Here is an 11,764-nt window from a genome sequence, read left to right as displayed (position 1 = left end):
GAATTGAACACACTGGATGGCCGGGGCATGCACGGGCATGGGGAGTGTGCATGTGTGCAGGTATATCTGTTATGCACGATCATTGACCCATCCAGTGATCCCAGGTTTCAGAGAATAAGAAGGATGCCAAGAAAAGTTTTATGCAAACAGCCAGAGGGGTTTGTTTTCCACGTATCAAGTGACAAGATTTATTTTATACAGGGTAATTCCCAGCAGAGAAAAGGGCTTTTATTTCCTTGTAGAAATGAAAGGTATTCTGTTGTGCTTTCTTCTTCCTGCTGCTGTATCTAATTGCTCAAGGGCTATTCGGCTGCGACTAATAATTAACTCCCAGAACATGAAAAATGCCCTTCGATAGTCATCCCAGAAGAAGCCAGTAAGATAAACATGGCCCGCTTAACTGTAGAAAGTGAATGACACAACTCAAAAGAAGGACCCTGCTGCTTACAGCAGTTACAACATCTTTTTGGAGCTGGCCTAGGAGGCCTTGTACTTCTCTGGCCTGGGAGAGGTGGGGAAAAGCTGGCACCTCTGATCATTCACTTTCTTTCTTTGCCAAAAAGATTAGAGAACCCGAAGGAGATGAAGCGAGTAGGGGATGAGAAACCTGGGGCATTACTAGCTAGATGGACTCCTTCACAGACCACTGTTCTGGGATTTTTTTATTGTAGATATTTCTTAGGTAGCAAAGGAGCATCAGTAACTGTGTGCGAATTGGTTGCAGTAAAGCTGCGCCCTGACATGAGGAAGACAGCATTGATGTAATTTTGCGGTTTGCACGCCTCTGCTGTGCTAATTGCCTCTCATCATCTGTGTGTGTACTGGGGCTTTTCAGGACCTGTATGTGCATGCATGTACATGCAAACACCTTTATTATGACTGGAACAACCGCTGCATTACTCTGTCAAGCCCTATCACCGATTTAGTCCTATCTCTTTACCACAGTTATTGTTATGTATAGAGAAAACTTCCCCACATAACAAGTCCAAGCAGGTACAATTATCCAATGCGTAAATCCGCTTTCTGTCCAGAGCCTCCATCATAAAAGCAAAGACCAAACCTTAGACTTAATGTTACTGGAAAGCCCCTCTTCTGCTGTTCATCACATGCCATACCCAGGAGTGAGGCCATTTCCCAGGTTGGGACATAGCACAGCAGAAGGGTTTGCTGCTAAGTTTACACTATCCCGGACCAGCCAGGCTGCTGCAAGAGAAGTTTCTCAGTCCTCTGTTGCTGGAAGGTCTCGTCACTCGGTGATGCCACCGAAGACCATTTGCTGGTGGATTTGCTGCCTATGATCCAAGTAAGACTGAACTTCAGAGCACCGGAGAAAGGAAGCTATCACAGCGCTGGTAGGAAGGGGAGAGTAAGTACAACTAAAACGAGCTAAACGTGCCTGCTTGTGCAGAGCAGGGGCTCCCAAACAGGGGGAGGGTGAAAAAGTGAGGCAGCTGCAAATGGGACCCAAGAGGGCTAAATCATGGGGGAAAGCCACGTCTGTGTTCCAGTCAGGCTCCCTTATACCGGTAAAAGTGTAATGTCTGTACCCGGCCCGGCTGCCGTTGCTGGGACAGCACTTTGAGCAAAGCCAGCCTGAGGCAAGCCCTGCATCAGCAGCTCACTGCAGTGAATGCAGGAAATGGTGACGGAGGACACCGAAAAGGTCTCTGTCGAGTGAGGTGCGTTTGTGCCCATAATGTACCTTGCAGCTCAACAGCAAAGAGGATTTTTTTCTATCCAGGTTTGGCAGGAGAACAAGAGGAGAAAGAGCCTTCCCCCACTAATAAATATGGCGGGGTTGGGGGTGGGGAGTGGAAATCTTTACCCCTCTGCAGTCGACAGTAAAGCTGTCTTTGACCCGGCAGGAGGCTTCAGGGGGATAACCTGACATAGGGGACTTTTCTGCCCACCCTCTCATTAGTGCTTGGCTAATCCCTTCTAAAAGCTGCCGGGGGAAGCTGAGCTGGATCGCCCTATTTGAAATGAACTCTATGCATGCCCCTTGCAGTAGCCATGCTTGCCCCTGGCATCCCAGAGTCTCGGCACCCCGTGCCAGCATTGATCGCTGGGTTAATACTGAACAAGAGTCCGGTGGGTGGAGGGTGCCATGTGGTGCTGGGTAATTCACTGCATTTTTCCACTTCCATTTCCTCCTCCTTGCACCTATGCAGTTGCATGGCTCTTTCTGCATGTTCCTGGCCATTCGCAGACCAAGAAGGGCACAGCCGGGGGGGAGCAGGACGGCCCAAGGCACTGTATGAGAGAGCGAGAGTGCTTTACCTGTAGCTCCCCAGTTCAAACACCCGACAGGCTGAGGCTGGCCCGAAGTCGCTGGCTGTCGTCATGTGCTCCATCTGGAGCTGGTGAAACGCTTCCAGCCTCCGCAATAGCCTCCAGGCCTGAAACGGCTCCCGAGACAGAGCCATGCTGTCACTCGCTGAAGGGCTCTTTCTAGACCGGTGGTGCTCAGCCTTTTCTAGTCTCCAGCCCCCCTCATTTCATTACACTCAAGGTCCCCCTCAAAAAAACGTCAGCTCTGAGCTTTTGCTCGTTTTTTCTCTGCCAAATAATAATGGAGCAATTCTGCTGCTGCAAAGAATTCCCAAAAATCACAGTTTGCAACACCCTGGATTCCTAATTTAAAGTCTCCGGGTTTACCTTGTGAACCGTGTAGATGTTTGCACGCTTAACAGGTAAAATGCAAGGAGTGCGTGATACCCCACAGGGTCGCTGGTTGTCGCCGTGTTGGTCCAAGGGCGTAGCGGGCGAGGTTCTTTGGGTCGATGTGATATCTGTTATTAGCCCACCTAAATAGTTGGAACAGTTGTTCTTTGCAATTCTCACAGACTCCCTCTACGCCTGAAGAAGGGCTTTTGTGCCTGAAAGCTTGCAAAGAACATTTCCCCCAACTTTTTAGTTGGTCTAATAAAAGATATCACATCTACCCGAAGAACTTCGTATGCCTGGTACCCCACAGTACCTTCAACAGGAACATGTGGCCCCCTGGTTGAGAACTGCTGCTCCGGATTTAATTCTGCCACGCCATGGGGGTATGGTGTGTATGTGAGAAGCCTGGATTTCCATCGGCACAGGCAGACTGAAGGCTCCTGTCCTCACGGCTGCCAGTGCCAGCACCTTTCCCCAGCAAGAAGACATCTAAAACCAAATGTCATTAAAATCCCAAGGGATACCTCCTTGGAGGCTGGTCCACTGCCTCGCAATTGAAGCTAAACAGGAACGAAAGAAACAAAAGGCTCTGTTTTATCCTCAGGGTGTTGAGAGACAGCAACGCTGCTACCACGCGGGGCTCTTTGGCCAGCCAGCACGCGCACAGAGCGGTGATACACGCTGTCGACACTGGTGCCCCTTACCTGCGGTCCTCCTCCAGTCCCTGGCTGTCAGCTGGACTGGATGGGGGAATGGACGCGTTCGTTTTCCTATTTATTTTTTAGCTATTCTGATAAATCGTTTCAGCAAAAATGTTTGAAGAGAAACAAGGTGTGCAAGTTCCCACAGACACGGTTCGACTCTCGCCAAATAACCAGTGTGGGGGAAACAGAAAGGGAAGCTTGAACCGCCAGAGCATGTGCAGGTATGTCCTGGGGGCTTGGAACTTGCCCTCTGCAAAGCCAAAGGGCTGCTGCCCATCAGCCAAGGGCCCTGGAAGTCAGTGGATTCAGGCTAAGTGAGGATTTGGCTATAACTTCTTATTTTTCTTTCAAAAGCTCTCATCTGACTGTTGGATACGTAGGCTCTGATCCTATTTTCTATCTACTGCATGACAGCGGGGCAGTGCACCCTCACTTGAGTTCTGCGTGCTTTTTTCCAAGCCCACAGTACAGAAGCTTTGAAGTCCTGCTATGGTAGCTTGGTGGATCAGAAACTTTTCTTTCTCTCAGACAAATGTGTACGTAGCATGTCCAAGAAATGTGACTCTACCTGTGGGTACTTCAGGAATAAGCACCAGACCATGGGGTGACATAGTCCATTCAGCTCTCCCACCCAGCCCATGCAAGATAGTTTCTCAGAGTGTGTTTCCCATTGCTTTGGCAATGAAACACACCACTACTCCTACCAGCTCCATTCACGCTGGCTTTTACTCTTCTGTCTCATAGGTGTATTTTTATTAGCGTTCCAAACTATCCTTTATTTAATGCTCTGGGGTAATTTTTTACTATGGCCACTGCCCTGAGATCACATCAGAAATCAGACAAAAAGAGTATGTGCAGAATTGCCACCCCAGTCCTGCCAGTCTGGTCAGAGCAAAAGATGGACAAATGCCATCACGAGGAGGATATGAGTCATTCTTGTCAAATAGATCTGGCTATCGGTGTGAAAGCTGGCTTATAATGGGCTTTGATTTACCACTCTGTGTTTCTGTTTTCTTTGGATTAGACTGAAGTTTATCCTAACTTTCAAGAAGGCTAAAAGGTGCTTACTTCTTTACAGATGAAAGAGTCCGATCCCTTCCTGATCACTTTAGGGGTTCGGATGTGGACTGCAGTCAGGTTAGAGTTACTCAGTGTTAAAGGCATGGGATGTGTATTAGTGGAGATACGGGGGCAATTCTTGTGAGGGGTCTCGCTACAGCCAGTGCACAGTAAGTTGCTCTGGCCCTTTCGCATGTTCCCGCTGGAGACCTGTCTCAGCGAATCTCCCTTAATCCAAACGAACTGTTACACTCGCAGGAAACGCTCTACAGGGATCTTCAGGAAACGATCGGTCCTAATGATTGCCCATGTCGGTGAGCCGATACGGTGGTGGTGCACAGAAGTCCTATTCAAGGAGGATCTACTGTCCTAGGTACGGTACCAACACAAAGCAGGAAGGGCGCTGCTAGCACAGAAAAGCCAATCTACCTTGGTTCCAAAACCATGCTTGTACTCTCTGGAAAACCTGCAAGAACAGCTCTAGGAAAGGGATCTTTTTGCACCAGATCTCTCACCGATCTATTAGCAACTCCCCCCGACCCCCCACTAATTATCCTTATTAAAGAATTAGTGACCAGTCTGTGCCACTAATACCACAGGTGCTATCTGTGGGGCACCTACGTCCCAAGTTTTTGACTCTCAGCAGAGCATGTGTTTACTAGGAACTGAAGCTTGGTGCATGACTCAGTGTCTCTCTCGGGGTGCGATCTGCAGCGCTGTGTCTTTCTGGATTACGGGTGCATGTGAAGCGACCAAAGATGGTTCAATACCCCCTGTCCAGCTGCCTCAGTCTGTGTGTCACAGTGTGCGAGGTCTCTGAGACTCCAGTAACTGCTCCGGGCTGAATTCCCGTGCATCGCTGGGCTGTAGCGGCAAGGAATGCCAGGTTGACACTTCTTCTGTGCTACGATACGATGCACGTAGCCGGTGGGGACCAAAATGAGAGGAGGTGCTCGTGGAATGCTGCAAAGCCGCTCGTAACAGGGTGGATCGCAGACGAGGAGGGCGTCCTGCTCAACACACCTGCGTGGAGATGCAAGGTGTTTCTGTGGCTAGAGCAGGGGATTAGATGTCAGGGCTCCTGTTGTCTCTCATCGCTGTCACTAACTTCTGCTAAAATACACTTAAGTCCCTCAACATCCCTGGAAGAACAGCACAGGCTCGGGGCTTGTCTGCATGAAGGAGTTAGTGCACAATAGGCTTAGATGTGAGTTTGCTGCACTAGCGCCTTTGCACTGATCCCCTGCAGGGACTCTCTCTGTGCAGGAGGGATGCGAAGTATCTTACTCTACTTCAGAGCAGGTTCATGTGGAGTAGCTCTAGTGGGGTTTATGCCCTAGCTTCCTTGCACAGACACAAGCATTAGATACCAAGGTGGTGAGAGCCGCGTAGATTCCTAATAGCAGAAAATGGACTAACCCCAGCACAGGGGTGGAAAAGAGAAAATTCCTTTGTGGGAATCTGTCTTTGCCTGGAAGCTTCTCATCTTTTTAATCCTTTTTTTTTTCTTTTCCTTTTGCTCAGATTGCATAAGAAACCCAGACTAAAAAACCACTTCCCAGGGCTGTAGCCCAGCCTCCATCTAGACCAGCAAAACTCTGTTGATCTCAGCAAAGCCGCTCCGGCTGGGCCGTGGTGCAACTGAGATCTCGAACCTGCTCCCAGACTTAAACAAATCGGGGTGCTCAATGGCTCATGTTGGAAAGGAAGAGTTCATTCCCAAGTCCCATTGACTAAGCTCAGACACTGAACCCTAAAGCAATGATATCTGGGCCTGCAGCCTGCACAGCCTCATGCAATAATCATTAATTATTGCTCTTAACAATGGCTGATGTTGAGGGAACACTACTTGATCACTGAAACGTTGAAAATGCAGCTGGTGATTTTCTGATTTTAGGAAAGCACGGTTTAAAATAACCTTTTGTCACTTTGGCCGCATTTACCAGAAAGCGAATAAAGATCATCACTTCCTCGTGAGCGGCTAAGCCTTTGCGGTAATCCAGTTGGAGCTGTTTGTATTTGATCCACATTGCTGACTCAGGTGAATCAGAAAGTGGCACAAGTGACTGTAGTCAGGCTCCACAGGGAAGGAAGGAGCTGAGTTGAAGGGTCTTGCAAACTTGCAGATCTTTTCTGAATATTGCACAAACTTCTGTAGCCATGCTAAACAGGATAAAACTGTTCTAGATTTTTCTCCTCCTGCTGAATTTTGCCTCCAGTTCAACTATAAGTTGGGCTGTCCTTCACCTTGAAAGAAAAGTCAATTTTCTGCGCACTGCACAACATTAGCATGCCTGAGGCTTTCAGTTATATTTCTGAAGGGTGAAACAGTCAGAAGTCAGACTAATATGATTCAAAAAATTCAGACATCAAATTCTAATGAATTCTTCCAGTTCCTGAGATTGCAGGGTCCTTTACCCCAATTAAAATATTTAAGAAATTAGGACATTCTTCATCTTCGTTTGTATGGCATTTTTGGATTACAACATTCAAAGATTAATATCTAAATTTGATAACCATTCGACTGTTTCAGGGTGAGCTGCATGGATTAATTTTAGATCACCATTAAATGGTCTATTTGGGCAATTGCCCACAATGTGTTGCACCGTCTGAAAAATCTCACCACCGTTGCAACCCACATTTTTTTTAAGGATGTTATTTTAGAGCGGGAATGACTTCCCTCTGATGCCTTTGAAAGTAAGGTACACTAAAGCAATGTAGCCTGAGAAGGAACGGTGACTGGAACATCAGGAATTACTCTCTACTGTTTTATTATTTAAGGTGCCACAGACTCTCCCCTTTCCATGTGCAAAGTCCCTGCAGAGTTTTGAGCAGGACAGATGTTGCTACATGGGGACATTGGTGTGCAGTTAGCTAACAAGGGTGTGAATCTGCAGTTTGCTAGTGGCTGGACACCACCTGCCAGCATGTGCGCTCCTCATAGACCCCCTTTCTAGGACGTGCTTTATGCCACTTCCAGAGTGGAGTAAGTTACTCTCCACTTAGTGCTCAGGAGGAGTAGCCGCCTGCCTAGAAGCAAGTTCTCATAAGCACTGCTGCAGAAATGTAGGAGGATGAATACAGATGGAGGAAAATCTAAGCTGAGGGCCTGATCCTGCATATCTTGACTAGCATAAGTAACCTTTCTTTTTTCCAAAAAGACTGAAATGAGATAGGAGAGCATGTCAGACCAACCAGCCTCCAAGAGAGGCACGGCTACAACCATCACATTCCTTTCCTGTTTAACACCGGGTTTGAGCTAGCAGAGGATTTTGGACTAAAAACTGACAACATAAGACAAATGTCTAAAAATCCAGGATGAAATCCTGAACGCCTTAATCACTTCTGCATTGAATTTGTTACGTGAGGAAAGACAGCCAAGTCTAGTGGCTCCCCAAGCATTAGAGCATGGCAGCCATGTACTAGAAACAAGGAGGGACTCCAGGATAAAAAGAATCAAGGGCCCGAACGTGAAAGGCGAGTAAACTGTAAGTAGAAACAAGACACACCGATGGCTACGCTTCATGTTTTCCTCCCTTTTGTGATACCTAATGCTTTTGTATCTGAAGATCTCAAAGTTGTATATGCACGCATTCAAACTTTAGCCCTGCTTTGGCGGCAGATGCTATTATGCATATTCTCCAGGTAGGTGAAGTGAGGCACAGTGTGGTAGGAACTTTTCTATGGTCACTGGTAGAATATCTGCAAGGCGTGACTTCCCATCTCGAGCTATAACCCCCACACAGCATCCTCTCCCACAGCATATTGCATTCTTAGGTTTGGAGAATTAAGCCAATGGTCACTTCTATATATATATAATGCAGTGGAAAATTGGCTCCATCAGTGGGATCATCCTCCTGGGCATATAGAATAATGACTCTGCACACCGACAAAATATTTCCAATGCATTTCATGGGGCGGCGAATAAAAATTCTCTCCCCCCCACCCAAGTGTAAGAGTTCAAGCCGACCTGAGTACCCATGAAAAAGAAGAAATTTGTCATCTTCTGAATTGATGGCCCTTTTACAATAGAAGACAAACAGCAGCCACTAAATCGTAATGTGCTGGAGAGACGGTGTCTGAGAAGATTTTACTGAGGTGCCTCGGGAGTTAGTACACAGTTCAGTGTCTGCTTTTCATATTGCGGGGCTTTCTCTAGCACCAAGAACCTTGGTTTCTATGCACTTACAGGCTACCATTAATATTTTAACTTTTGGCATCATTCACAGGTGTCCCGATTAATAGTGAGCTCTCCGTACCCAACAAGAACAGAACACAGGATGGGGAGGCGAACGCCTTCATGACCTGGTTTTGCGCTCAGCCTAAAATGCCAGATGCTACCAACTAATCATTTGCAGCCTCCCAGTTGGTTCAGATTCTTCTGGTTCTGCTTCTGTTCTGGTAAGCTGCTTAATTTATGAAGGGAACAGATTTATAGGTGGTGAATGCCATTGAAATGCAGAGCAGGTTATACTAGTCATACTGCTGTTGATTGTACAGTAAAAATTTTGCTAACTAGAGTTACAAAAAGAGGGGATATTTTTAGGGGCAAATTAAAAAAAACCCATGAGTATGTTGTTGCTTCTCTGCACTCTAAATAACATGGATCTATAACTGTATGAGCGTATTTCCTGAGCTGAGTAATTGTTCTGAGGTGCAGCAACAAAGCGTTTGGATCCATGTGGGATTATGTGATGATAGGGAGCATAGTGAACTTTCTCTTTTCACAGGAGATAATAATGCATGACTTACTCATTGATCATACTTCCATGCCTGCCTGTTTGGCTATGGAACAAACCTTGATTAAGATTTTCAGAGCTGACGCAGTGCATCTCCCATTGAAAATAGCAGGACCTGTGTGGCTGCATTCCTTGCCTGGCTTTACAAATCACCCCCTAGAGAAATATGGTACAAGGCACATGACTCAAAAAGCTGCACAAACTCTATACTGATTTGCAGGGTTGTGGATCATTACTTGGAATGCAATGTCCCTTTTTTTTTTCTATAAGAGAAATAAAGAAATATAACGGTTGCAGAAAGAAATATAAAAGTCCTACACTTTGAAACCCGCCGCCCTCCATTGAAATCCATGACACATCTGGCTATCTGGGCACACCGTGGAGAATGATCCCTGAGTTCATTCAGACTGGAAGTCCTATCAGAGTCCTTCTGTTTCTGCATTTCACACCAGCAATACCAGAGCTCTTGGAGTTCAGGAAGACAATGAATAAGTGCTACTCACTCTCCAGGTGGGATCTGCTGGCTAGGTGGTGATCCTTCGTTTTTCTGTTAGTTGGATCTCTTCAGCTCTGCGAGCCTGACAGGTGAATGACCTCTAAGGATCTCCTGCTTGTGTGGTTGTGTGTCCTGCCTCCCTCTGCCAGCAGGACACTGAACACTGTAAGAACAGAAACTGTTTTAAATACTGCTCTCCACTGTAGCCCTGGACTTCTACCTGTTGAGTCTTCTTAAAGAAATATCCTCCAAAGAGGCATGCAGGTGGGGACATCTCATGTGACTGTGGGTCAGCCAATCTGCCTTTTCATTTTGCTGTCATGTTGCCTGTTTGCCTGTTTACACTGGCACTTACTTTCTGATTGTATTTCCAAGCGTCCAGTGATGGCAAGGCAGCTGCTAGCAGGATGAGATTGCTCAAGGGCAAGGCTGTGACCATGCCTCTCCTGACTTCCACCATCAGGGAAGGAATCTGGGGGGCCGTTCTGAGCTGGGTTTAAGGCCTTGCTTTGGGAGCTCACCTGGGCCACCCATACAGAAGAGTCCTGCCTTCTCCTTTCGTCCAGGTCATGGCTCCCACAGCCATATGTAGGGGGCCGGCAGCAAGAAAGTGCTACTTGCAGGAGTCTCCAGAAGTTCCCCACAGACTTTTGGATGGAGCTCTGCCCAGAGGTGACCAAGTGCACGGTGCAGGCCTCTTTTCTCAACTTGAAGCTGCTCAACTGCATGGAAAACCCAAAAAATACAGTATTTTTTTTCCTTGTTGAGTTCCCAAAGTGTTGTTAACTGTCACAGATGGGCAGGAAGGGATGAAGGGAAGCAGAGGTGTCCACTAGACAGTCTCCCTTTGGGAGATGCCTTACCTGATGAACATCTGAGGTTCCCAGATCCAAAAATGGGTCCCGATGAGGTTCAGTCCCAGTCTTACTGATGCAGTTAATGCCAGCGGGACTCCCCGGGAGATGGGTCAGACCAGTGCTTCTGTCCCCTTTCTCCCAGTCCCAGGAGAGCAGCTCGCAGCCTGCTGCAGCATGAGACTTGCAATGGCGCACGTGTCTCCTGCTGTGTACGAACTGGGGGATGATTATTTTTTGATTAAACAGTAAATTCACGGCAAAATGGAGCTGGGGAAAGATGGCATCTGCGCAGAGGCAGGCTGAACGTAGCAAATGTTTCTAACAGAAACAACAGAAGTGGGGGTGTGAAAACCCTGAAACATTCTGCTTTGTTTCCTAAATGTCAAAATCTTTTTCCTTTCGGCATTGCCTAATAGAATCTTTTTGCTTTGAAATGGCTACTTTTTCTTAAAATTGAAAGACAGAAGGGTTTGATAACTCCCAAACAGAAGGAAAATATTTCGTTTTGAGGAACATTATTGGTTGACCAAAAATGGTTAGTATTCCCCACTCCTAAAACCCCCCAAACCCAAAACATTTCTGTTTTGACCTGAACCAGTGTTCTTTCCAGTCCATTCCCCCCCCCCCTGTTAATCATGTAACTAAAAAAGCAATTCATTGCCCAGCCTTGGATGTTTTCCTGTGCAGAAGCAAGGAAGGTGAAGTCCTGGCTTGACCAGTCATGGGATATATCATTAGACTGATTTTTACCTAACATCACGGCAGTTGTCACCCGCACAGCTCCAATCCTTCTGTGTGTGTATGTGTGCATGGGAGGTGGTGGCTCTGAGCCTGCAGGGATAAGCATTTTTTGCCTCTGAAGTCATGATGGTACGGTGCAGCAATGAGCAGCGCTATTAATAGGGCAGCCCCAGACCAAAAACTGTGAAGTGAAATCAGACTGCAACAGGAGATGGGGAAGAAGAGAGCAGGGGGAGCCACAATACATGCGCCACAGCCGTGGCAGCTCGGGATTTCATACGAAGATGAGGAAGTTAAGAGATCGTGGGACGAGTATTTGGTGCTCACGCTGGGTAGTTGGTCTTGTTGGTCGGCTCTCGGTGCTTTATCGCCTCTCAGCTCAGTACGGAGGGAATTAGGAAAGTTCAGCTTGCTTTACAGCTGCTGCTGTTCTTTGCAAACCAATGTCATTCTGCTTTTTTTCCACCCACACAGACCAGCTGGCAGAACTTGGGGCCTTCC

At 47.2% G+C, this 11,764-nt stretch overlaps 1 protein-coding gene across 1 annotated transcript in view; it reads right to left on the bottom strand.

Moving 5' to 3' along the window:
* The window catches only part of PIGR (polymeric immunoglobulin receptor), a 24,988-nt gene extending 14,252 nt beyond the window's left edge, over positions 1 to 10,736 (bottom strand). The window contains exon 1 of the mRNA XM_019546881.1: positions 9,673 to 10,736. The gene's annotated coding sequence lies outside the window, so the exon portion shown is untranslated. The remainder of the gene's footprint in view (positions 1 to 9,672) is intronic.
* Between the last annotated feature and the right edge of the window lie 1,028 nt (positions 10,737 to 11,764).

This window comes from Crocodylus porosus, unplaced genomic scaffold (genome assembly GCF_001723895.1).
Source record: "Crocodylus porosus isolate Cpor-Errol unplaced genomic scaffold, CroPor_comp1, whole genome shotgun sequence".
NCBI classification, from domain to species: domain Eukaryota; kingdom Metazoa; phylum Chordata; order Crocodylia; family Crocodylidae; genus Crocodylus; species Crocodylus porosus.
The sequence above is the reverse complement of the archived record's forward strand: the minus strand, read 5'-3'. Positions and strand labels throughout refer to the sequence as shown.